We start from the raw sequence: 27,823 nt of genomic DNA on the forward strand, positions 1-27,823 counted from the left end.
TCTGATTGGCTTAATGATTTTAAACCCCAATCAGCACACATGTGACCTTCCTCTTGATTAATATATGAGGTAGATTGAAAACGACGCACTTTCCGCTAAAATAACCCCAAAACCACCAAGACCTGCTGTTTTGAGGGAAATTCAACAAGAACCTGACGGGAGGCTACTTTCTTTTATTACAAATTGGGTTTGTTTTCCTTTTTTGTGGAATAATACGGAATATCTGCTCGAGTTGAGTGATGACGTCCTTCCAAGATGGGTGCCCTCACAACGTGTTCCCAGGTGATACAATCACATTATTTTTAAACTTCTCAAATGGATTGGGTCTCCTTTCAGTACTTTCATAACGTTGTTAAAGTACAATATTTCCCTCCAAATATAAGACAACTTTAGTGCTACAATAGTTGTACTACTACAGTAAATGTATAAATATACACAGCTACATAAACTTTGAGTTTCCACTTATTCATATTTCTATGTGTATTATCTTTTTTGAAGTTATTCCAATTTGTATTGTTTCCTCTGTGTTAAAGCAGTGCCCTCTTTTATTCGATAGGGGGAAGCAAAGTAACATAAATGTCAAGCGCACACCGAAACATAATTTCAACATGGAGTAGCATATCTGCTTGTGTAATTTCCTATAATGATTTGATTTCTGTCCAAAAAAAACCCCCAAATTTTTCCCTATTATTTTTTCCCCCTAGTAGTACCTGGGTGTCATATCTTTATCCGCATAATTGCTCACTTTCAAACTGACATGTTCTTGCAAATGAAATATGGTGTACAGCGTATGTAAACATAGAGGACATGATTATCACATGTGTATGGATTTATGAACGTTCTAGTGATCCTTTTCCAATTGTGGATGCCGGTCCTGTTTTTTTTTTTTTTTTTTTTTTTTTTGAAGGCCACAGTTTGTTTGGCTTTGCCTGTGCATCAAACTGCGAAAAGTGGATTTTATACTGGCAACCTAAAAATACAGAGGCCGTGTTTGTTGTCGTTGTCTACAGTTTCAGCGGTCCCCTGCTATGATCCGTGAAACCCAAACCTCTGATGCGCGGCGCTGGCCAAAAAGGACCAAGACTCCCGCACCGACTGTTTTTCACACACTACGGGGACAGTGGTATACTGTACTGTACATAAACTCGGATTTTAATCACAGTGCAACCTCCTAAAACAATCAACATGTTGTATTTTTGTTTGGATTTTAAAACTTTTTTTTTTCCCCCCACAAAGGAAGTCATGGAAGTAAAAATAATCAGTTCCAGGGACACCAGTTTAACGTTGTTTAAAGTGTAAAAATAAGATAAACACGTGAAAAGAAGCTATAGTGGAACATTGGCTTGTCACCCTTCACAAATCTTTTTAAATCACTTGGTACAAGTGTAAAAAGAAGTGAACTAGCATTAACGGTCACTTTAAAGACAATGACTGAATTAAAGGTGTTCCCTTAACTTTCGGAACTAGTGGCAGGCGATGTCGGGGAAGGTGTCACAGTGACACATCCAAGGGTCAAGACTTCAGCTTTGTTTCTTCTTTCTGTAGCTTTAGCCCGGCACGTACATGGTCTTGAGATTCAGGTCAAGACTTGTTTCCCTGCTTCAAAAAAAAGTTTATTAATGAAGCTCTGTGACATGGGTATCGTTGCCAAAGAGTAGTCCGTGTCATTTACACTTTGAATGCTTTGTGGGTGCACTATAAATTGCAAAACCACTTTGCCACGAGTCGCAAATGTTGCCAGTATGTTTTAGTCAGGCAAAAGCGTTACAGTGAATGCAATTGGCGCAAAACTATTTGTTTGATTCTGTTTCAACCTTTAAAAAGAAAAAAAGAAATTCCTGCTTCCCTCCTGATGTTTATAAAACTCACTTCAATAGTCGGGCCCGCCGTGTGACGTAAAGATTTACGAGAAGCCAATGAAGAAGGAAAAAGCGAAAGAAAAGGTGTCTAAAAAGCTCGGTAAACTGAAACCTCCGTGGCTGTTGGCCTGAAAAATGGGCTGGGGTGGGGGGTGGTCTCCCTCTCCCCCCCCTCAGCCGGAGACCGCGGCCACGTCAGGAAAAAGATTTGCCTCTAATGATCTCCGAATCTGTTGACGTCCCCGCCGCGCTCTCTCGCTTGCTTGCTTTTTCAGATGTAGCAATAAAGTCGGCCACGTTGGAGGGCCGCCACGTCCCTGTGACGACCACAATCAAGCCCAGCGCAGCTTTATTGCGGGTTTTTATTTTCATATTGTCTAAAATCTCCAGCACCCCCCACCCATCTCACGCCGTAAATCCTTTATTTTGACTCCGCTTCTCTTTTGTTTTTCCACAAATTTACGAGCAGAGGTGCTAAAAACCCGCACGGAGTCGGCGTGTCCGCAAGTCTTTCTGCGCCGAACGTTATTGTGGAAGGGGAAAGAAAAGTCAACTTGAATTTTCCTGTATCCTCGTGTGATTTGGGCCATAAAATGGCTCGCGTACCTTTTTAGCTTTAAAACCGTGCAAATAAAAAATACTCACTTGTGTGTGTGACTGTCCCCTTGCGATATTAATAAAATACATTTAAAGTCGGTGAAAAACAAGCTAGCGACATTCTGTCTCGAACTTTACCACCGAGACATTTCTTTGAACAAAACAAGACTGATATAAGTACAGTTAAAATATATCATACAGTACTTGGACCGAGTTGACTTACGAGTGCCCGAACTTATGATGCTGTCTTTTTTTTTTTTTTTTTTTTTTGTATGTTAGTATTGCCAGTAAAATTTCGAGTTACAATTGCTCTTCAGATAACATATCGTTCAACTGTAGTGGGGGTGGAAATGTAATTTAATCAAAGTATGATTTGAACACACATTTGACTGATATTAAATCAAGATTTTCCCGTAGATATTACATATTTTTACACAACACAGTGCTGTTATTTTCATTTAAAACTCATCACAAAAGTGTTTTTGAGCGTGGACGCCTTTCTCGCTGCTCCAGGCGCTTAATTTTCAAAGCTCTACATGAGCGTCCGGAGAATGATTGTACAAACCTTTTGCTTTTTCTTTGGCTTTTTTTTTCGTCATGTTGCCACAAAATGCTACTGCAATGGCCAAGCGGAGACACATGTGATGATAACCGCGGAGCAGGGAATGGAAATTGTTGACAAAGGAAAGATTTTGGCTATCTGATATGATCTCTAGCAACAATATAAATGATCGAGTATGATAATTTTTTTATCATGCAAATGCTGAATTATTTAATTTTATCTTTTACTTGCAGGATATGCAACACAATTGTAGCAATACAGTTTCCTCTTCGTGATGAGGCAGTGAAGGGGTGAGTAGTCTTACTTCACTTTTGAGTTATGAAGTGGTCAATCTAAATAATGATGGTTCAAAATCTCATATTTCTGTAAATATATAATAATGTTTTTTTTTTTTTGGTTTTTTACATATGATGGTGTCAGTTTGACCCATGAACAAATTATCTTATTTCCATTCTCGCTCTCTCTCTCTTGCTCTCTCTCTCTCGCTCTCTCATACACACACACACACACACACACGTGTGCATAAACATCTGGGCACAGCTGAACCTGTTGTAAAGACCTCATAAAGACTCAACATCTGTTTATTGCAATGCCCGCCTGCCGATTCGCCAACACGGACACCCGCCCACACGAACGTGAAATCGCTAAAAGGGGCGCATTTTTTGTAATGGCGCGAACACGCACACAGGTGTTGGGGCTGAAGTATGTCCAAAACGATGATGCTTTTTTTTAATACTGAAACTTTTCAAGTCATTGAAAATTGATGTATTGGAAACTCTTCTTTGTGTTGTCAAAAGGTGGCCCGTGTATGATTGTTACCTCTTTCTGTATTTTGATGCCAGGCGGAATTTGTGCATCTACAATATTTTCACTTGTCACTTTTCAGGACACCCAAAAAAGTGACATATTCGTTGCATCAACATTGCATTGTCAATGGGAGAAAGTCATTTACAACGCTTAATGGACAATATTTTGTTATGAGAACAGGGCTATGGGGGGACTGACCAGTATCATAGATTTGATCGAAAAAAAATATATAAAATGGCCCGAATTTGAACATAAGTTTTCGCTCGTGAACACTCTGACGATTAAAATCAAGTCCTGTTGCGAATAGTGAAAATCTGCTAGTAATTGACTCCGCCCCTTCAATGGATTATAATTACATGGCACACGGTGGTGGCAAAATACTACTTTTAAATACGATTAGATAGGGTGCGGTCTGTAAACAAAGTTCCTCCTCTCAGGTCAACATAGTTCCTTGGTACTAAAGAGGTACAAGATGATGTGGCCAGAACGTAATATTGGTTATATCTTTGGACTTAGCAAAATGAATGAATAAAAACAGCCCAGATGAATTTGCAAGTAGGGAATTGCGAATATGTGGGAGAACACTGTATTTTGAAATAATTGGCTCTGTAAAAAGTGGAAAATACCAGAAGTAAAACCAAGAATGAGGAAAAAGAAAAGAAAATCGAAATGAGACATTTCTCATTTTTCTAATTGTTGGCAGAATAAAAAGGTTGGGTTGGAATGCAATGTTGTTTTTTTTCTTCGGTCACCTAAGAGTCTCTTTACTTTAGTGTCACCACAGGGTCACTATATTTAATATGGCATATCAATGAAGAAAATCTTTTGTAGGGGAAAGTGATATCTACGTGGTCCGCTGGCCATACTGTGCCCACCCCTGTTAGAGACCTACAGCTGAATTAGGAATCATTTCTATGCATCCATCAATCCATTTTCTTTTGCCGCCTATCCTCACGAGGAGCGTTGGAGCCTATCCCAGCGGTCAACGGGCAGGAGGCGGGGTACACCCTGAACTGGTCGCCAGCCAATCGCAGGGCACACAGAGGCAAACAGCCACACTCGCAGTCACACCTAGGGGCAATTTAGTGTGTCCAATTAATGTCGCATGTTTTTGGGATAGGGAAACTCCACACAGGCGGGGGCGGGATCGAACCCTGGTCCTCAGAACTCTGAGGCCAGCTGATCCACCGTGCCGCCAGAGTTTAAAAAAAACAAAAAAAGAAAATGTGTATATATATCTCCCATATGTTTGTCCTAAGTGGACAGGTGCATACGCTGTGCATCATTTGCTTTAACGAGCTCTCGGTCACGTGCCCCCCCCGTTGTCCCCTCCCTTTTCTTCCTGCACAATTCCCACCTCTTTTGCGGCGCTCGGGGCCTGCTGGGCTTTTCGGACCTCCGCTAAAACTTCAAAGGTGTTGTTTACTACTGTAACTGGAGCTAGTCTGCACTGCAGCTCGCACTAATGAGCGCACGGACCGCATAGCGCACACGCAACACATGTTCCCCTCATGCAGGCGGGCGGCAACATTCCCGACCGACACCATCACCGCCGTGTCGGAGAGCCAAAGATCCATCACAGATTAACAACCTTTCAGCGCCAGGCTTTGTTGTCTCCATCCTCGCCGATGAAGATCTCGGCCTCCCATGTTTACATCTCTGTCAGCGTCGATGTGTGCCAATTATCCGGCGTTAAGCCACATTTCATAACAAAGCGTCAACATGCATAGCGGTCAAGCAGAGGGATTTCTCGACTGTGGGAAATAAAGCGAGACTCGCGATGTATGAATGTTTTTTTTTTTTTTTTTTTTCCCAAGTATTTGTACTCCACGGTGCTCGTGTGTCTCTTTCTGCTTTCTCTTTACTCATGATTGAAACCGATGTACTTTCTCTTCCTTGCTTTGTCAAATTGGGATTTTTATTTTCCAGGCTTCCCTGATGACGATGTGAAAAAGACAAAGATAGGTGAGGCTTCCCTTTTATTTTTTTATTTTAGCGTGATTAAGATCTTTTCTGCCTGAAGGCAAACATGATAGAAAAAGCCTATAAGAATATCTGAAATGTATTTCGGGTTAATCGGAGGTACTTTCAATGGGGACAGCTGCGTGCGTAATCCCATATCCAGTAACATGAGTTTGAATGTGATTGGTTAATTCTGAGCACAGCCATAACATTTATAAGAGGGTGTGCAGACTTGTGCAACCACAAAATTGCAGTCATTTTTCTTCCCTCCAAAAAAGATATTAAGGGAAAAAAAACCATCAATGTCATTGTTTAGGTTAGATGCCATCTTAATGTTGGAAATCTTGTTGAAATTATTTATCTTGCTCCATTTTTTTTTTCAATTATCGAAAAAAACCTGGCAAGTCTGTAACCTTTTCATATTTTTTTTTCTGTATATAGATTAAATATTTTACTTTATCCAGAAAATAAATGAAACACCCGATTAATGAGAAATAACTGCAGAATACTGTAATAATTTTTTATCATTTTTGTCGGAAAACAATATAATGTACAAATATTCCTGGACTCTCGAGAATATCAATGGTGTGTGTGAGGCTACTCAAACACACACACACACACACACGTACATACTTTCTATCACAAATTAGAATTCAACCGTGTTTGCCGAGTCTTTCCGGGGGTCCCGCGGTTTGACCTTTCTCCGTGTCGTGTCCTCGGACGGCTGACGTTCTTCCGTAAACACAAAAACAAACACAGCGAGGCCTGGGATTAGACTTTTTGGAATGGATGTTTTTGGCTGGCCAAACTCGAGTTGTCTGTGCGTGTGTGTGTAGTTCAGGCCCTTGGTTCATTTGTCCAAATTTATTATAACTGTAATCAGTCGCCATTGTTGAGTTTGCGCTTCACCGTCGTGTAGAAATACTGTACATTAGTTTGGTGTGTGTGATTTTGAAGTTGCCCCAATAGTCTAATAATCTACACTATATTTGGACAAATTAGTCTGAATTGGCCACTTTTGCTTCAATTTTCAGAAAGGAAAAAGTGTTTTGTTTTTTGTTTTGTTGTTTAACTGCAAAGTATACCTTTTAAGGGTAAAAAAAAACCCAAGCACTTCCTCAAAAACTGAATTCAGCACCCAGTGCCAGTTTTGCTTGGCGACATGAAATCTGAGCATGCCACGAATAAGTTAGACAAATAACTTAACTAGCTGAATCTGTTAAATTAGCGATTTCCACCCATGAGCAAAAACAGTGCATTGGTTTCGTCAATAACTTTCTGAAGTCGCACTCGCCGGCAGAAATCCAGAACTGCGAGCGTTTGTTATTACCCGCCTGCAGCCGACTTGCCTTCAGAGGAGCGTCACCAGCGTTGAGACCTGGCCCCCGACGCTCGAGGGGGGCGTGGGGCCTCCGCTTCCCCCCCCCACACACACACACGCCTCCTCCTCCTCCCGCTCGGCGTTTGCGGTTCGGTCCGAGAATGTTGAAAGGAGAATAAACCGTTTTCAAGGGAACAATATCTGAGTCGGTGTTCCGGGAAGGTCGCTGAGGCAATTTTCTTTTATTGCGGCCCAGCGGCGAAGCAAACAACCCTCGTGGCTTTCTCCCGCCAAGAACCGATCCCAGACCATCAAAGTGGACACTCCCCGGAAAATTCATTACCTGGCCGCCTTTTTCCCGCCATTTCTGTTGACCGTCCCATGCTCCCCCCCCCCCTCGGTCGGCCTTCAGCCGCCATCTTCACCTGGGGGCAGAGCACCTGCACGAGTCTCGATGACGACCATCTGTCCATCAAGCCCGTAAGAACCTGCTACAAGGCGCGCACAAAAGAGGTGCCTAGTGGACCAGGGTCAAAGTTTAAAGTGGCCCATTTCCTGTCCAGACGCACAAGGGGCTCGGCAACACCCCCCCCCCCTCCTCAGACTGACATTTCCTCCCTCCCTGCCTTTGACGCTTTTGGACCTCTGGTTCTTGTGGGATTAAAGCGCAACAGTTTATTTAAACTGTAACCAGAACAGCACCAACCTCCACCGAGGCCGAACCGTTCACAAAAAAAAAAAAAAATTGTCGACCGCCTCCATGTTTGTTCGTTCAGTTAGACAGCAAAAAGTCTCGTACGCATATATCCATCTAATCCATTTTTTAAAGAAAAGGGGAAAAAAAAACCTCTCCATTACTATATTTTCTTACCACTCATTTTTTGTGTGGTGCTCTCCAGATGGCAGTGTCTGTTGTAGTACCAATAGACACCTGCGTGAGGCAGCACTGTGGCACAGAGCACGCCAAGTCGCCATAATTCAAGGCCTACGCAAACCCATGTTTGAATTGCAATATGTACGAAGATTTTACAGTTCATTTGCCCGTGTGCTGCCTACAAACACATTTTCGTGAAATATCAGTCCTCGTTCCGCGCCGGGTTTCAAACGCGCCAGTCCGAGGGAAATTTCGTGACGGCTGGCTCAAACGGCAAAGTGAAAATAAATTTTACAAAGTGTCATGGTAATAGTTTTTTTGGCCGTCATCCCACCAGCTAACAAATGAACAAACTGTAGTTGTCACTTTTTTTTTTCTGCATGTCAGCGTAAAAAAAAAACACAAAGATTTATAATCCCAGGGCTCCAAATGTTTTTACTCAAAAGATCTTATGTTACATTTAATTAGCGGCAAAACTGTCTCGCGGGTCGTTATGGTCCAGATCAGTTGATGTATGAGCAGACAAGAAAAAAACATTTTAATAATAAGTCTTGGCTAAAGGTCGGCCGGTTTTGTGCATGCGGGCGTGCGCCGGCCACCAGGCAGTTTGTACGCCGACACTCCGTAAGCGTCCCTCGCACGGTGCCGTCCGGAATCGTACCCGGCCAAACGGCTACTATTTCTGCCCCGGAGCCGCTGCGGTGCAGAGCTAATCGTCGTCAGTGCGCAAAGATTAATGTGAAGTCTTATTGGCGTAATGATGGAGCGCGCCGTGGTGGTTTCAGCCTCCAATTTGCGTGTGTGGAAAGAAACACATGATATTGACAAGTTGAGCACGCTAATGGATGGAACCCAAAAATGTACCAACTCTCAAGTTGACGTGGGGTATTAACAAAAAAAAAAAGATATCTTATTTCAAAAAAGCAATTTAGTTAAATTGATGACCTTGGGAAAATACCGTTGCAAACTGTTCAATGCAATTTCACCAGTCAGAATAGATAATGTGGATAATATAGCGACGATTAAGATGATAATCACGACATCCTTCTGTTAAATATAATAAAATCTATTATATTAGACGACACACAAAGGGGACAAGGGAGAAAAATATAATTTGCCTTGATAAATGATAAAAATGAATCATAAAAACGGTTTTACCGAAGCTCAGGGCTTGGTATGTGTGCCAAAAAGAAAAATTGTCATTATTTCCACAGACCAAAATAAATGCAAAATATATGTATTGTATATAAGATTTCATATGCACTTACATGGCAATGAAAAAAAATTCAAGACTTAGTAAAAATATTACCTGTAAATGCTAATTATTATTTCAAGTGTTAAAAGATAAACTTAGTCCATTTGAAAGTTTTGAACATTATTAAAGAGAAACTGATAAAGTTCACACGACTTTAAGTCTACCATTTGGTGCAATCATTGTCACATAAACATATTCGTGGGTAATTATGGTTGTATTAGCTATTAGCGTGTAGTTTTGTCATTTTCAAAACTCGTGTAAGAAAGCAGACTTCTGCACGTATGCCGTTGAAGTTTTGAAGACCTTATGCAAAATGTAAGCAGGTTAAGTCACCCTAAAACCTTGTGGACAAAAGTGCAAAATGTTCCTTATAAGTCGTTAAAGGCAGTTCATGTCGAGGTTGTAGCTTTAGTGCGTTGGAGGCTGGGGAGGCTGAGTAAATATGAAAAAAAAAAAAAAAAAATCCAACCTTAAAAACACCTTCACAAGCATGCCCCTGTGTGTCGACGTGTGTGAGATGCCAGCGGGCCCCGATGCGATGTGGAAATGATTGACAGGCGAGTGGCCGCCGGGGCAGTTGTGGGAAGAGAAGGACCTCACCGCGTTTCCGTCCCTAAGGGGGAACTCGTCTGTAGCGAATCTAAACACAATAATGAGGAACACTGGGATGTGCTTCTAGACACTAAAATCTCCCACATTCCGGCCTATACCGGTCACCTAGCGGCACGATAAAAATAACCCCTAACTCCACCCTATTATTTTATTTAAAAAAAAAAAAAAAAAAAAATTCCCCTTCCCAATTTTTGGAGCTTCTGAGTGGAAAAGCCCCAAACGCGAGGAGGTTTATGTGAAAGCTATCATTGGATCATGCGACAAAAGGGAGGCAATCCTTACTTTAGTTGTTTGGAAAGCAGATTTAGACCAGGGATTAAATGGATCATGGTTGTTCCGAAATTAGCAGATTATATTATAATTATAATTACCGTATCTACCGACTTTGAGAGTATCCTCCGATTAGCGAGTAGCCAATTTGCCTGCTTGCCGCTAGCTTGCGTAGTTCTCTATCGTGTCCAAGTGTAAACTCAACTTGTTGCCTGCTAGCTTGTCCAGATGAATTGGTTATTTTTAAAGGGTGTTTTTGCTCCATTTTGTATTTGTTTTTGTGCTAATTTATTCAATTCAATTCATATTCTCGTGACCAATAAGAGAAGAGTGCGCTCGAGTGGGTTTTATCTCAAGACAGTTTGGGATCTTGATCATCATTTGGACTTGGATGTAGATTTATAATGCGAGCCACTTACACTTACTGTTCCATACATAATTTGTTTCTTGTGGGTACTGTCTCAAATATTTGGCAAATCCAGTATAGATCGCAAAATGTAAATACTTTTGACCGTTAGAACACATTTCCATGTTCATTTAAGAGAAATGTCATGAACAATAAGGCAGGACACATTTTAGACCTGATTTTACTTTAAAAATAAAAAAATATATAAAACTAAAACAACACAATATACAGTCGGCCCACTATCTTTTTTTATTATTTTTTATTAAGCCGTGAAACACAAAGATAAGAACCGAAGAGAACTGTGTGAGAGCCAACAAGGACCTCATTGTGAAGTGAGACCGCTGCATTAAGTGGAAGAATAATTGATTTCTTTGTGTTTAGAAGCGTTATCAGCAAACAGCAACTCGTAGGTGGACAAAGACAAACTCAGTGAAATCACACGTTCAATTGGTTCGGAGAATTGAGAAAGTCGGAAAGAAGTGATGAGATCTCAGATGTGATTGGAATACTGTACTTTCTACATTTTACGACTGTTCAATTACCAAACGTGAGAATGGAGTTGTTTTCTATTACCATGTTGCCACTCTCAACTATGTAAGCGGGATGTTGATACAAAAACACGAATCATGGTCATGTTAGAGAGCATCCATCCATCCATCCATTGTTTTTCGCTGCTTGTCCTCACAAGGGTCGCGGGGAGTGCCAGAGCCTATCCCAGCTGTCAATGGGCAGTAGGTGGGCTGGGTACACCCTGAACTGGTTGCCAGCCAATTGCAGGCCACATAGAGACAAACAGCCGCACTCACAATCACACCTAGGGGCAATTTAGAGTGTCCAATTAATGGTGCATGTTTTTGAGATGTGGGAGGAAACCGGAGTAATTTTTTTTACCAACCCTTTATGAAAATAATGTAATGTATCTTACTGTAATTTGCCTGTGCATTTAATCTAACTAACGGTTGTCAAACTCGTGTGATTTTACGTGGCCCACGGTTGCAAATCATGTCTATCAACGTTGAGATATTACAAGGATTTTTGTGTTAGCATCCATCTTCTACCGCTTCCTCAGGGTGTCTTTCCAGTGGGCCGTGCCCGGAGGCCCAGCGGGGCCAAGCCAAGCCAAGCCAAGCCAAGCCAAGCCTGAATCGAGGAGGTAAGTGTTTGGAAAGTCGTCCACTGTCACAGAGGGTCTCCTCTTCAACTTTTGGCAAATCCGATGTGCTAATAGTGCCATAATATTGTGCGGAACGATGCGCTAAGCAGTAGTGACATCTTTAACAACATTAACTCAACCAAATAGGCATCAAATCCCAACGTTCCAAAATCTACCGTCTTATTTTTGGTTTGCACACCACCACACGCTCCCTCCACATCGCTGCAGGGGTGAGCGGGCCGCCGGCCATCTGGCGTTCAAGGTGTCTCCCAAACGTCGGGAGGTGTGAATCCGCCCGGGCCGAGGTTGCCTGCGCGGGCCACGGATCAATAAAGTTAACCGAAAACATTCGCGCGCTGCCATCTGAAATCAACCATTTCACGACTCGCTGTTCCTGTAAAAGCTGGGAAAGGCCCCCTCTTGGATTTATTAGAAAAAGGGAGAAGACGTGGTCTGGAATTCCAGTGAGGGACAATTGGGTTTCTGTTTGGATGCGTTTCAGGCTAAAAGGCGCTCTGCCGTACGTAGCAATAACTCACACAAACACTGAAAATAGATTTTTATTAGCCATAATATTCAGCTCGACTGTAATTTTCTGCAACGAAAGGTACATTGGATTAGGTACCCCTGTGCAATCTGTTAATACGGAGTCTTCGGTTTATGAGGATCCCGGCACAAGACGTTATGATGTTACGAAGTGCGCAATGAACTAGTTTTCTGGACAGTATAGGAACATGCAGTCACAGGACTCAAAAATACATACTTGGGTACATTACGTTCATCAACAATTACTTGGTTTTTGCACATATAAATCCTGTAATTATGTCTTAATTACTACATTAGCCAATGTTAGTGGTACAGGTCACTTGTACAAGATCCTATTTTAACATTTCAGTCTTTATAAAGATATATATATTATTTTGGGGGTGGAATTAAAATGGAACCCTGCATATTTGCAGTTTGGCATTTACAGATTCGCTTATTGGAGGGTTGCAGGGGAAAGCTATCTGTTATTTGCGGAAGGTTTATTTTGTCTTATTTTTTCGGTCCGCTACGGTGGCGGAGCTGGAAAGTTCTGCAGTAAAGGTTCAATCCCGGCCCCGCCTGTGGGGAGTTTTCACGTTCTCGTCGTGCCTGCGTGGGTTTTCTCTGGGCATTCTGGTTTCCTTCCACACCCCAAAAACATCCAACGTTAATTGAACGCTATAAATTGCCCCTAGGTGTGATTGTTACCGTCACCATGTGCCCTGCAGTTGGCTGGCGACCTGCCATTACCCTGCCTCCTGCACATTGACAGCTGAGATAGGCTCCAGAACTCCCGCAATCCCTTGTGAGGCTAAGCGGTCAAGTAAATGGACGGATGGAATTTGTTAGCTTATCATCATTTGGTTAGGTCTTTATAAGTTCTTTGATAGAGTCAAATGGAATCGCTCAGTCAAAACTAAGCATTATCCCCACGAAGGAAGATGTTTGATGAGGTAGAGAACAGATTGTCAAAATAATAATAAACTACTTTTTTGTTACTTTTGGTAATTACAGTGAAATATTGTGATGTTGTAATAGTATCCGAATATTGTCTTGCCATGTGCCACAACGTGCAAGACTGAACTTGAATGATATCACCAGGCACACCATAATTGTTCCGATCCAAGAAGTTATGTTCACGAAGATGGTCTCATTACTCATAGCTTCACTGACCGGACCATTGTTGCCTATTCCCGTGAAGATCCAATTGCTTATCAGTATGGGGAATGCCCCTCACGTGTGGCCATTTTTTTTCCCCCAGATATAATGAATTTGTTTTACGTCCTTAACTATTATCCGTACGTGCGACACGGGCCATAAAGGCGATTTGTCCAGCCATGTCGCTCTGTTAGCATGATGACTGCTTTATGCTGATGGACTGTTCCATTCACTCTGGTCAGGCGCTCCCTTAAGGGCCACACAGGAAAAAGGAAGGAAGAACTGTTTGTTTTTCTTTTTTTTTGTTTGTTTTTTTTTTTTACAGGCATCTCTCACTGTGGCAGTTTACCTTAGCCACCGTTATGAGATAAATTCCCCCCCAGCAGCTGCCAGACTTTCACGAGACTGTTACCTGCACTCGCCGCTTTACGGCAAAATTCTGCACCTTAACAAGCGTGCATGGAAGGAATTAGTCCGGATGCTGCACTTTGTGGTGGTGGTGGGGTCTAGTGGGGTCCATTTGTCGTCAGTGGTGGGGAATCTCGGAGTAAAATGCTTTCTATCTGTATTGAAGTCGATTTTTCACGTATTTCGAGCTCAGAGAAGCCATTTATTTCCATCTACGGCCTCATTTGAACTAATTGTTGTCGACTGATGATTCGTGGTTAATGCGTCGTATCTTGTGCAGGCCTCAAACACCAACTTATAATTCAAGGTACCATTGCGCTTGGGTACCAAGTCAGAGTACTCCCCCACCCACCTCTGCAATGTGCTCACTGGCGGACATACGCAGCAACGGGCGCCGACGGACGACCAAAGCGACGGGTCGCCGAGGCTCAGCCGGAGTTGCCGAAGACGCCGCGATTACAAACAGGAAGGAGCATGTGTGAGGCGCTCGGCCGCGTTTGTGAGCGTACGCGCCAGCTCGTGTGTTTACCCTGCTAATGGCGGTTTAATTTGATAAGCGGTTGGCGGATTTGTCGGCGCTCGGCTGGGACGGAGGGAAGCCTGGGTTCTGTATATTTTGGGTAAACACAGAGAAATTCATTCCAGGTTTCCCCACCCCCCCGTGACTCCCCGTCTCGCTTGCCTGTGTTTGTGTGGGTCTAGTACGACAGGGTGTGTTGCCGTGCAAGTATTTTCCTTAAAGGAGAATTAATCAAATAGATCACTGGTGTCAAACTGAAGGCCCGGCAGTTTACGAGGATCTGGGACATTTTATATTTTTTTTATTTTTGGTAGTCTGCAAAGTTTTTCCAAGATGATTAAGTTAGAAAAACATTGTCAGCTCTGCGTCTTGTACCTGGGCCTTTATGAGGGGCTTACTAACTTATTCTATTGCTTAATAATAGTAATAATACGCTAATAAACTTAATAGTAGTGCAAGGCCAAAGAGGAAATACAGCTGTGCCTTGACTTCATAGTTTTTTTTTTCAAGTTATTGTCGCTTGTTTGTTTTTTGCTTTCTGTTGTGAACCAGAATTTGAGTTACGACCTTAATATATCTCATAGCGTCAATTAATTTTAAACAAAAATTGACCCATTTAGTTGTCACTTATCGGCCATAGATATAAAACTATCAAACGCAAAATCGTAATACGGCGCTAGCTGGCCACGCTCTTCTTCTGCTCGTCGGGAAACTAATTAATTGCAAACCGTTGGTCACCTACAAGCTTGAAGGGGGTGGGGGCGTGGGGGGGGCATCCGAGTTGGGCCTTATAATGTAGTCACAACAGAGGGTTCCGAGCCAAAGGAAGCAGACCCCCCCCACCCCCATTCCCAAACAGGATGGGAGGATGAGACCACACGCACTGAGTTGTGTGTTCCATACATGTATCTACATATGGATCAAATACATACACCATGTTCCGCTCGATTGGAACCCGGCACCTATTCTAGTGATTTCTGCCCGACGCCGACGGGGTTTCTCTGACTCCCACACGGACACGCACAACACACACCGAGAAACCTCTTCACACAGTTCTTGTCGGTACAAAGCACGACGTTCCCAAAGGAAGCATCTCCATGAATGGCTTCACTGTTTCCCCCCTCTAATCTTTTTATTCCTCCTTCCCCTCCTCTTCCTCCTCCCCGCTGCTCACTAGGAAGTGGAGCTAGATAGGCTTTATCAGCACAGATAGGCCCGCGCAATTACTCATGACGTTTTACACACGATAGCACAACGAGCCGCTCTTCTATTTGGTCCTCTGTGCGCTTCTTATTTCATGCTGAAGTGCAATTAGCAGGTTTCATCTTTTTATGGCCATTTGGAAATGATTATGCGTTCCAGCTACTTGTACGCACAACCATTTGTATCCAAACATTGCACATTCACTGCCGTTGACTGCTGGAGAAGTCAAATATAACTTGGAAGGCTGGCAGTGATTTTAAAAAAAGAAAAGTGATATTTCGATGTGTACGGCAAGTTCTCAGCTTCCATCTGTTTTGGGTTTGATTTAAAATTGACTATTAATTCTCCAGTTTAAAGGTCCGCTGTCATGAAATGCATGATTTTTAGTATGTTATTAATGAAAAACCAGCAGCCAGTATTGACCCTTGCATTTTTTTCACCACAAAACATGATTTTGATGTCTATGGCTTTTTGTGTAACTCCCGCCATGAAAATCCTCTTGAGGGATTTGTTTGCGAGAAGAAGCAGGAAGTGACATACAGGGCAGTCGCGCACTCAAGCGGCCTCTTCTGTTTATACTAGTTTTACCTGCTGGAAGGTAGCTCGTTGTTCCTTCGTGTTAGCCAAAATGCCGGCTCGTTGCTTTACTAGATATTGCTCGAACACTCGGGAGGATGGATTCGCTCTTCATACTTTTCCAAAAGATCCGGTTCGTCGTGAAAAATGGATTGCACGGGTGCAAAGGACAAGAGGTTCGTGGGTTCCAAATGATGGGTAGGGTGTGTACAAAAAAAAAAAAAAAATCAGGGGTGCTAAATGTGTCGATGTGTGCATCGGAAGGCTTCCGTGCACCAGCCGCTGAAGGATGGCCTCTGCAGGCCTTGTGGATCGGGCGGGGAGGTGGTTTGGCCGTGATCCGCATATCATCTAAACATGGCTCGGAACGATAGGGTAATATTGCCACTTCACTCGGTTGTGGGATGTTCTCTTCTTCGAAAAGAGCTTCCGTGTCAAAAGGTGCGTGTTCTTCTCACATAGTACGTGGGAAAGCGTGTTTCCAATGGCAAATGTCCGGGGCGATGTCACAGGCAGTAGATGCAGCCAACATGGCGACCACTTGGATGTCGAATGACACTTCCGCAACTTTGCACATGGATGACGCGCGCACCGGTCATATTTAGTTTTTTGTACAGACATTGAAGTGAATAATATAATGTGTGTTTTTCATTACAATATATATTTTATGTGTATAGGAATGACACTTAGGCTTTAAGTATACCACACACAGGTCGAACATAAGCTAACATTTGTGCCGTTTGTGTGCGCGTGTGTGTCTGTGTTTAGGGTGTTATTGCAGGTGTTTGGTAAGGGAAAGTGTGTGTGAATCAGCTGGGGGTGCCATCCTTCATCACCTTGCATTGTGCGCATGCACGCGCTCGCTCGAGTGTTGAGATCAAGAATATTCCTGCCGAGGAAGTGAAGGGCAACCTCGCTGAGATCCGCAGCCACACTGCGATGCTTTGATATGTTATATGTGGAAGCAGAGGGGGACAGGAGGTACACAAGGAGTGTGGTGTGTGTGTGTGTGTGTGTGTGTGTGTGTGTGTGTGTGTGTGGTGTGTGTGTGTGTGTGTGTGTGTGTGTGTGGTGTGTGGTGTGTTGTGTGTGTGTGTGTGTGTGTGTGTGTGTGTTGTCTCTGTGTGTGTGTGTCTGTGTGTGTGTGTCTCTGTGTGTGTGTGTGTCTGTGTGTGTGTGTGTGTGTGTTGTGTGTGTGTGTGTGGTGTGTGTGTGTGTGTGTGGTGTGTGTGTGTGTTGCTTGCGCGCTCGCGACAGTGTATATGTGCAGCGGCGGAGGTAGCGCAAGTGTGTCAACACTCCCCACTGGCCGACACCGGCAACTTCACACTGTGAAGCGTCAGGACATCCTGTGTTATAGAGATAAAGTTGATAAAAGTCACATTTTAATTATTTGTTCCAGATGTAAAAGTATCTCATCATCGTTGGTGTCAAACTGTTTGGATTAAAGCGGCAATATGTAGTAGTTTGAGCTTCAAAAATGTGCATATGGTTGCTATCGGGTTGGTTCTGTGTTCCAGGCAAAGGTGGATACATAGCTACATGGTAAAGAATACAAATGATTATTTAATAATACATTTGAAATGAGACACTGTGGTAATCCTTTTCATACGAGGGGAAATTCAGGTGTTACATCAGTACAGCAGAGTGTTTACACGATAAATAGAATATTTGTGGTAAAGAGCAGTTACCCGATACCAGGGGTGCCCAGACTTTTTTACCCCAAGATCTACTTTTCAAGCAGCTGGCCTCTCGCGAGCTACCGACAGGGATGGGGTGGGGTTGGGTGGATGGATGGATGATGATGATGATGATGATGATGCTCCCAAACCGTTTTAAGGTGAATGTTATGTTGCCTCCAATATTTAAAATACAGAATTAGCTTTTTGTGCACCGTATTCTCAACTTGGATCAGGCTGTGCCAAGGTGGAATTTGAAAATGACACGCCATCTCATCCTGCACTTTGGCTTCAGACCACACCTTTCCCACTTGGAAAAGAGAAAATCTCATCCAGTTTAACCAATTTTCTTCGATTATTCACATACTCCGAGAGTCATGGCATCTTAAAATAACAGCATTTTTCTTTTAACTTTTTCCATTAACATCGAAAGTAAACATAAGCAGCATGTCTAGCTCGTCTTTGCTCTACGTTGCCCAGACTGTGTTGCTAACTAAAGCAGTGGTGGTGGACCCTGTCTTTATAAAACACATTGATGTAAGTACTGCAACATTTATAATTTTTTTTGGCACACCGTCCCGCGATCGACCAAGACTGCCTCGCGATCGTTGATGCATTGACCACCCCTGTTCTATACCATGGTGCTTTGTGTGTTTTTCGAAATTTGATGGTCGTGAACTTAGTTCAACTCTCCAATGAACAGCACTTTGGCAAAATGTTGAACAATTGGTCCCAAAAAAGACTTCAAGCTGTTTAATACCACTCCCAGTTGATATTTGAACACAAACGTTGGTACAGCACAGGTAGACAGGTTATTTAACAGTACTCACAAGTATATGTTCTTTGAAAAATTACTCCATGATTCACTTACAGTAATAACAGAAGAAAGAGTACTATTCTTCTTCATAAAAGTGGATACAGTTGTGATGCAGCAATGCTTCAATGGTATTCATTGTTTTCATTCAGGATTTCCTAGATTTTGATCTCAACTTGGTGTTTCTTGGTCCCAATTTTCTTGATAATCCAAAACCGGATTGATTGATTGTCTCTTAAAGCCACGGCGTCCCATGTTCTGGTTAACAAATATTTGTCAGGACAACCTTGCTCAAAAAAAAAACTTTATTGAACTTCTTGACGAAAAGGTGCAGATATGAGATTTTATTTGACACGCCACCTGGCCGGCCACATGATAATACCATAATAAGCCAGCGGGCCTCCGCCGAGCGGGGTGCAGCGAGACGGCTTTCGCGGCGTCTCCGCTTGAGCGGCGCACCCCGCCTGCGGAGCGGCGAGTGGTGAAGAGTGCACCACGGTCCACTGCGCCCACAAAATCACCGCAGTCAGCACGTCTGCGCCAGGGAGCGGCTTCGAGAGCGGGGCCCCGGGGGAAAAGAAAAGCCTCCTCCGCCAGAGCAACAATGAAATGTCTTTTTATTTTCTTAACCTCGGGGACCTTCAGCTGAGTTTGGACTCGAGTGAAGGTGACGGCAGTTTGCAAGTGAACTCTCTTCAAGGCGCAATTATTGAAGCCTCGGGACGTTGCCGTCGTCTATCTGGTTCGACTGAACTGAAATCCAACTTTTTATTTATTTATTTTTTTTTAACCGATCCATCAGTTTTGAGTAAAGCTAGACTTTCTCCATTTTCTCTTGTAAAAACTACGTTTGTCCCTCAGGAGGTGACGACGGGAGTTCTCATTTCACAAGTTTGTGACACGGTTTAGCTGTCAATTGGTCACAAAGCAATGGATTTTTTTTTTTGTTTCTATCCCTTTTGGGACTTAGAAGGAATATGTTAGTTCTTCCACAACATGTACTGTTATACATTTTAAATAAAAAAATAAACATAAAATTGTATTTCCTGACATGACGACGACATAATCCCACAAGCCGTCTTTTGTTCTTAGCGCAATATGGCAGCGTATCATGTAGCAACGCAGCGAAATCTCTGTTTGATGATGACATCATACCACTTGAATTCATTAGCCTCATGTGTTTCGGCACGGGGGGGAGGGGATGTTGTCCAAAACCGACAGGCCATTTGCGGCCGTAAAAAGAAGAAAAAAAAAAAGCGTCCTTTTATTTGTCCGTGCTGTAGGTAAAAAGTGCTGCCGTAAGAGTCCCCCTGCTGAACTTTGCCCTGGCGTTGAGGGAAGAGACACCATTTGCTCCTCTGCTGCTCGATGACCTTCCAGGACCTAGAATGCACGGGGGGGGGGGGGGGGCCGGGCAAAGTGGTCTTGACAGGTCCTGCAGTTGATCCTACTGGACGTATCCTAGATTAGGGGACTTTGATTTTTTTTTTTTTTTTTTAGTACAGGGACCAGAATTCTTATTTTCCTAGGATCCTTTGATAATCCTAATGCCAAATAATCATAATCATGTGCAAGACTAAAATGGCATATGAATTATTTTTGAAGCATTCCAACCTAAACATTCATGACCCGTTGACAGTAAACCATTATCTGTGATAGGGACACAGGAACCGGTCCCTGCCGCAAATATAAAAAAAAAAGAAAAAAAATCACTGGAAGAGATCGTGTATCACCACTAACGACCCAGGCTAAATCTAATCTACCCCTGAAAGCTTGCGTCTCCATTGAGATTTATCCCGTCAACATAAATAACTTCCTTGAGACCAGTTCATACTTAGACCCTCGGCCCAATCTTGTGGCATCTGTTTTTTTTTCCCAAAAAGAACACGTGAAAATTGAAATATGCATCGGAGTTGAAGGTATTATCTTTGTACACTGGGAGCATCGCGCTCCCGTTCTTAACTGTAATATCTGTGAATGCGTGTTGCCACAAAAGGCGAGGCCTGGGCTGTTGATTGAGGTCGGAGTCAGCGAATGAGAATGTAAAGTTGGTTGTGTTGCCTCAGGATAGCTTTGGCTGTTTAGTGGCTAACTGTTAGCTAGTCTGGATCTTGAGGTGCTCTGTGTAAGTTGTGGCCATCGGCAGCTCATCAATGAATGTTTTTCCATCTTATTTGATTGGTTGTTTTTGCTATTTGTTCCAGAAAGGGATTGGAAGTGTACCAGCGAGCCAATTCTATACTTGCCCACCTGTAAGGGATAGCAACTTTTTGTAATGTTTGGCTTTATTAAATTAGCTAAAAATGTTAACTGTACCGTAGATTTGCAGTTAGGGTACCACATTACAGTCAAGACCCTTTTTAAAGTGTTGAATGATCCTAAACTTTAGACATCCTCTGACTTTTACACACTCTTTCCTCCTGGCTCACGCTCATTGCTGTTTGGGTTTCCAGTAACGGTCCGTGTGGAAAAACGATCTCCACAAAATCCCGCAATGTAGCGAAAAATCCACGATACAAAATTAACTATGTATTATTTTAAAAAGCCATTAAACCGTAAAAAGTGAGGCACAATATGGTGAGGGATGACAGCTTATTATTTTGGAGACCCCCAGGTTACAGCTTGCGGGTCTGGTGGGGCCCAGTTTGAAAACGACTCTTTTTCCAAACTGTAACTCTGCAAGTTGTGGATCAACTCCAGAAAACTTCACACTCACTTCCACCTTCACATGGATGAAAGGTGTTCGAGGTGCTCCGGTCGGCCTCCCGTTTGCCCCCCCCCCCTGCCCCCCCTTTGCTTGGCGAGTGTGGGGGAGTGTTGCTCAGCGTTTTGGCACCCGCTTCTCCTGCGGCCGCAAGTTCCAGCATAAGCACAATACAAATTCACACATCGCACCCCCTCCCCACCCATTACCCCAACCCGTTCAGCGCTTTATTGCTCCCACATCTGATACAGTCACAACACCGCTACAAAGAGGCCGCCGGGGCAGGGGCCGCCGGTGAGTGTGTGGAGTGCTAGGATGAAAGTTTTTTTTGTTGCCACTCATAGTAGTAAAAAGGGTGAGAAGTTCCTTATGCGAAAAGAGTGTGTGGGTGGGGTGGGGGTCATGGGGGAGTGCATGCTTGTGTGGGTGTTATCGACTTCAATTAGATTTTCTGGTGGAGTAGAAATCCCGGGTCAGGTAATTCCATATGCTGCAAAAGGATCCAGGTGGCAGGTGCATTGTGGCGCTAAAAAAACCCCAGCCTAGAACAAGCTTCGTTCCATTAAAATGCTATTTTGCTCAAAATAAGGCTTTGAACACCCCAAAACACCCGAATCCTAATTTCAGGAAATTAACGACGTCTTGTTAACACTTTAACAATTATATTGATTTGGTTCATTTTATTTTAAGTGGAGCAAACTACATTCGGCTATTTCTCGACATCGTAGGAAAGCTCGTTTTCCATCTTTGTTCGTTCGGCACGGCTACATGACTGAGGGAAGCATTTTATCCATCCATCCATTTTCTTTGCCGCTTATCCTCACGAGGGACGCGGGGCATGCTGGAGCCTATGCCAACGGTCAACAGCCAGGAGGTGTGGAACACCATGAACTGGTTGCCAGCCAATCGCAGGGCACATCGAGACAAACAGCTGCACTCATAATCACACCTTGGGGCAATTTAGAGTGTCCAATTAATGTTGCGTGTTTTTGGGATGTGGGAGGAAACCGGAGTGCCCGGAGAAAACCCATGCAGGCAGGGAGAGAACATGCAAACTCCACACAGGCGGGGCCGGGATCGATCGCGGGTCTTCAGAACTGTGAGGCTGACGCTTTACCAGCCTATCCACCGTGCCGCCAATAAGCATTTTAATTTCTCCTAATTTTTACAAGTCGGTGACAAACACGGACTTCACTGTAGACTTTTTTGATATCAAGATTTTCTGCATTCAAGCTAGCTGTTAACCAGTGTAACGCCCTTCTAACGTAACGATATAACCATTCTGATTTTTATTTTTTAATGTATGCTAATTAACAAAATCAGTACTCAAATGCCCAGAAATCAATATACATTTTGGGGATTTATTTAACTTTTTTAAATTAAAAACTCTGGTTCTCTCTGATACGTCCTCCCGCATTATTCAAAAGACCTAACTAGGATCGGTACCTACTTTCTACTAGTACTGCTATAAAACGCTCGCGGGCACGGAGATGCATGCACCCACGCAGCTCGCTCTGCAAGATTGACACTCAGTAAAGTTTTACAGGTGCGCCGAAGCAGATAATGAGCCTGTTAGGTGTGACTAATGAAATCTCCACCCATGAAGCCTCAACTGCAGCCGGGGGCAGAGGCCAACTTCCTGCTCGGAGGCGCGACGCTTGAAAGCGGCGCGAGGGGAGCGTGCGCGTATGCGCGCGCCGGCACATGTTGAGTGAAAGGAGGAAATTGAAGCGGCCGAAAAGTGCAGAGAGGGGCAGGCGGGCATGGGGGTGACCCGTTCAGCTGCGGAGCGAGCGCCTAACTTTTGCATTCCTTTCTTTGCTTATACTTTTCTTCCATTTCTTTCTTTGCGTTCACATGTTTTCCTGTCTTTGGTTTCACGTTTCATATTTCCCCTGGTTTTATTTTCCCGTCATTGCTTTTTAGTTTTCATTCCTTCTTCCTTTTTCTTTTTCTTTCTGCCTTTTCTTATTCTTTTCTTTTCCCATTCTGTCCATTTACATTTTTTCCTTTATATCATTTTGGTTACTTTTCTATTCTTCCTTTTTCTTCATTTTTTCTTTCCTTCTTCACTCACTTCCTTCCCCCCTGCCATTCCCCTAAAATGAGCCGATTAGTTTTTCTTGAGTCCTTTTCAAATTCTTGACATGCTTTGTCTGTGCGCACTCGCGTCACCTCAATCGAGTTTAAGTGCTTACGCGACCCTCCGACGGACGCCGCTTGACCGTTGGCCGCGGAAGCAGTCAGCGGGGCCGTGACCTTTCAACCTTTTGACTGTCCCGCAATGTACGGCGATGTCGTAGCACCAAATGCTAACCGCTCATTTTAAAGCGATGACAGTAAATAGTCTACGACGTCCGCCACACTTTTAGCTCACTGCTTTATTTAACGTGACAGTGTGTAACGTTTTATTACATCAAGGGCAAAATGTTGAGTTGGCCAATATGAAGTGTGTATGTGTGTGTGTGTATGTATATATATATATATATATATATATACTTTTTGCAGCAGTAGATTTAATGAAATAGCTTTTCATTCCCTTTACCAAAGGCAAAAAGTAAAAAGCTATATTTTGATTATTTGTTGGCAGCGAATAATCGGACAATTGTAGATTTTAACTAAATGTACTATATTCATCTTCAATGTGAAAAATTAACATTTTTGTGGCTGTGGCTTAAAGATAGGTTTTTAGTTGTATTTCCTCTCTGAAGGTTCATAACCACGTCGTTTTATTTAATTAGTTACTGAGCAAATTGTGTAGGGAAAAAAAATTGGGAGGACTTTACAATATTGTCATGCACTTTATCGCCATCACCAGGACAGGAGTGGAACAGCATCACCTGCCACATGGATTTATTATTATTTTTTTTAATAAAAAAAAGAACATGTTTAGGGTGGCTTTTCCTCGGTGATCTCCGTTCGGTCTTGAAGGTCATCGCCAATATGGCCGCCGCAAGGAATGTAGCGCTTAGCGCGCTAACTACCTAAAGAAAAATGGCAAGATGAAAAGACTTCTCTTCAAATCGCCATCGAGAATGATGTGTGAGAAATGAAGAAAGAGAAGACACAAGATGAGAAGAAAAGCAGCAAAAGGACACATGACCACCATGCTGGGAGCTTTTAGGAGACGAACGCTTCTAACGACAATTTCAGATGCGATACTTGAAAGGGACAAAACGTGTTTGTGTGTTCGTGTGTGTGTGTGTTTCCTTAATTGTGATCCAAAGTGTGCTAAATTTTCCAGCTTGAATAAGAAACACACTTTGCATTGCTTTACTATTTGACTTAAATTTCTTTCTTTGGTTCGACTTTTGTTCACCTCCTTCCCTTTTTCCCCCCTTTCTTTGCTCTTTACCTTCCACCCCCCCCCCTTTTTATTTCCTTCCCTTATTTGTCAACACAAGGGGCATTCATTTTGGTACAAAGTTCCAATTGTCAGATGTACGCATTTCCATTGATGTCATACGTTCTTTAAAACTCGAGATGTCGGGCGCGAACGCCTGCAGGCCCAAAATATCTCCTTCAATGTTTATAAAGATTTGGCCCATTTGGGGGAAGGCCCCATTAAAAAAAACCAAAGCGTTTGGATCCAATCTGGACCGCGTCTGTTAATGAGCTTCACCAGAGAGCCGGCTTCCCTTTGAAGGGACGGCCCGTTAAAATGTTTCAGATTGTTCCTCGCCGTTTGCGTTCAGAAATAACCCAAAACCTCCCGACCGCAAGCGCCCATAAAGTTAAGCGGACGAGGAAGCGCCCGAAACGGGGATGAGATTCGCACACACTGACCGCCACATTTAAGACCTCGCGTTGATGTTGCTGAGAAGCAAAGCTCGGATCGTCTGCACGTTCGAGTGTGGCGACAATTAAAAGCGACCGGCTTATTATGGGATTTAAGAGGGCGGGAGATTGCCTTAATGGCGAGTCTTTCATGTTGTGTGTCGCCACTTTGGACTCTCTTTGTTTGGGATAATTTTTTTTTCCCTCTCCACTGACTTGTTGTATTTCCTAAACAGATTCCGCCTGGGCTACCCTGTTAGAGAATTTAATTTCTTCAAAACAGGCGCATAACTTTTGCCTTTCAGTCCACCGCCTTATTGCAAACACGTAACAGCAAATGCCATTGGCTGGCGAACAAACAGCATCTTTTCATTAACCAGTCAGATTTCAAATTTGTCTTCATAAGTTCAGAACGACATCATCATTCTGCGATTTGCTGGCAACTAGTTCAGGGTGTACTCCACATCTTACACTCCCGTGACCCTTGTGAGGATGAGCGGCTCAGATGATGGATGGATATCTTGTATTTTTTTCATGTTTTGTCATATTAGGTAATGATTGATTGTGAACTGCACCCGATTATATGCTTAGCAAAACTGGATTCAGTTGTATTGTGTTCATATAGCGTTTATATAGATGCAAAATGATCATAATGGATTTGATCTGGTACGGGCCACGTACCAAATGTCGAACCCACCACTGCACTTAAAAGAGACGACAATTAAAAGTCGCCAACATTATTATTAGTATTTGGAGATTCAAGCAGGACTGCCTTATGTTTTGTGTTGCGCGTCACCACTTGAAATTCTCATTTTGGCCATTTTTAGAACGTCCATGTCACCGTCTTCTTTATTTCCTGGAAAGAATCAGCACGGCCTTCCCTCCCTGGACTTCACGCGTCCTCCCCGGCGTGGCTGAGAATAACCAGCGTTGGTCTTTTATCGGCGGTGTCAGCTCTTCAGACACGGCCACTGTGGACTCCCCTCCTCTCTTCTATCTCCATCGGTCTTTTTCCTTCCAACTCTATCTGTAAAAAAAAAAAAAAAAAAAAATTTAAATGACGCCTCGAGGTCGGTAAAACCTCTCGCTAAATTTTATGGAAAATCTCTTCTGGTGAGGTGCAAGTTACGGGGTGAAGGGTGACGTTCTTGACTGATGGCTGACACCACGGTAGGAACACCTGCACCCTCTCATGCGGTCCAAGACTGTATTAACAGTCATACGATAATAGTGACGTAGCGTTCAAAAATGGTGGAAACGGTCTTTGTATTGGCTTTAGGACATCATTTGCAGGATAGTAGCAGCATGGGAAATTAGGAAAGAAGTGAGTTTTTGGACAAGATGTGGCATAAGACCAATATGGCTCCAAAAGAGTCGCTGACAAAATTGTGAGTGCTAGGTGGTATTTGAAGGAACCTTGAAACGGGTTTCCTCTGCCTTCAGTTGCAGTCTCTGATGGATTCAGCGTTGTAGCGATGCGTCCATGAGTATCGCGCAAAAACGCCACATTTTGGGGGCAGAATTGTGACACAGTCACCCGACAAACGTCCTTCATTTGCATCCTTGGCAGAATCCAACCACTGAATTGAAGCATAGTTACCGTTTACTCTCCGGGATCCTCGTCAAACTACATCCTGGCTTATGATTAGATCTCTCCATCACGTGACTGGCGGAAACCAGCACACTGCAGACGAGCTTTTCCGCTCCACGCAACCTTCTCCGGGATGGAGCCATGTTGTCGTCCCTTTCCCTCCTGCTATCATCCCATTATTCGTCTTCCGGCCCCTCCGTCTCGTGGTTGTTTATGTAATCACTGCCCGCTGGTCCGGCTTGTACGCAGTCCCGATAAGAGCAAAGACTGCGTTAATGCACGAGCACGGTGGGGGAGGAGCCCGTTATCTCATTAATGAGGAGACGCCTTATCAAATTTATGAGCGCTGGAGTCGGCGAGGCTCATCATTTTGCCGCTATGAGACAAGCAGTGAAAGAAGTCAAGATGGAGCAGATGAAGGACCCGCGCCATAAAAGACCTTATTGATGGATTCTTTTACGAAGGCACACAGGCTGTGGACTCGGAGTGTTTTCTTATGACATTGATATGCTGCACTTCAAATGACGCTTCCTCTGCGGTTTTTCCCTCTCTGTGATGCTCCGTCCCGGTCTTCAGATAGCACAGGAAGTAGATTTCACTTGAAAGAACTTGGCTTGCTCAGATCAGGAAGAATGTTCAGTGCCCTGAAAGTTCAGTCCTGGACCGCAGGAAGTGACAAACTGCTGTGAATGGCTCGTGCATATGTCTACTTCCTGGTTCAGACTCTTTGGTCCGCTGGTGAAATCACTATTTCTTGAGTTATTGTAAATATGATAGCCCAGGTAACTAAAACCGGGATTTACCTTTCAAGTGAGATTTGAAGGCGGCCACCTCGGCATCGACTCTAAAACCTCTGACGTGAAAATTGGCTTCCGGACAGTTAGAAGTCACAGACACAGCAGTCCCCTCAGATATTGGCAAAATCACAACCCATTTCTTTTTTTTTTTTTGCGTGATGTAAAATTAATAACTGATGATATTGCCGTGTATTTGGGATTATCATTTGGAGTAAAATAATGGTTTAAATTATTTTACACAATTATAAACATTGCCTTGAAATTCAAATCTTTATTCCCCCCATGTCCTGATCCCCCCCCCCTCCCCTGAATAGCAATGGTTTATTGTGAGGTTGTGTAATGCAACTGTGAGAATGCGATTACTTTTTTTGAATCATTATGCCAAACTAGTTC

The 27,823-nt window shown here is 43.3% G+C and overlaps 1 long non-coding RNA gene across 5 annotated transcripts; it reads left to right on the forward strand.

Annotated features, from left to right (window-relative positions):
• Positions 1–37: 37 nt before the first annotated feature.
• On the forward strand, positions 38–27,699 carry LOC133496787 (uncharacterized). Of its 5 annotated transcripts, XR_009793856.1 has the most exons (6): positions 38–282; positions 1,011–1,123; positions 3,252–3,308; positions 5,755–5,790; positions 11,595–11,678; positions 25,870–27,699. It is a non-coding gene; the product is annotated as an uncharacterized LOC133496787 (long non-coding RNA). The 5 variants fall into 5 exon arrangements; XR_009793855.1 differs by lacking the exon at positions 1,011–1,123; XR_009793857.1 differs by lacking the exons at positions 1,011–1,123; positions 25,870–27,699 and adding an exon at positions 24,084–24,165.
• The last annotated feature ends 124 nt before the right edge of the window (positions 27,700–27,823 follow it).

The sequence above is a fragment of the Syngnathoides biaculeatus genome, chromosome 23 (genome assembly GCF_019802595.1).
Source record: "Syngnathoides biaculeatus isolate LvHL_M chromosome 23, ASM1980259v1, whole genome shotgun sequence".
Lineage (NCBI taxonomy): Eukaryota > Metazoa > Chordata > Actinopteri > Syngnathiformes > Syngnathidae > Syngnathoides > Syngnathoides biaculeatus.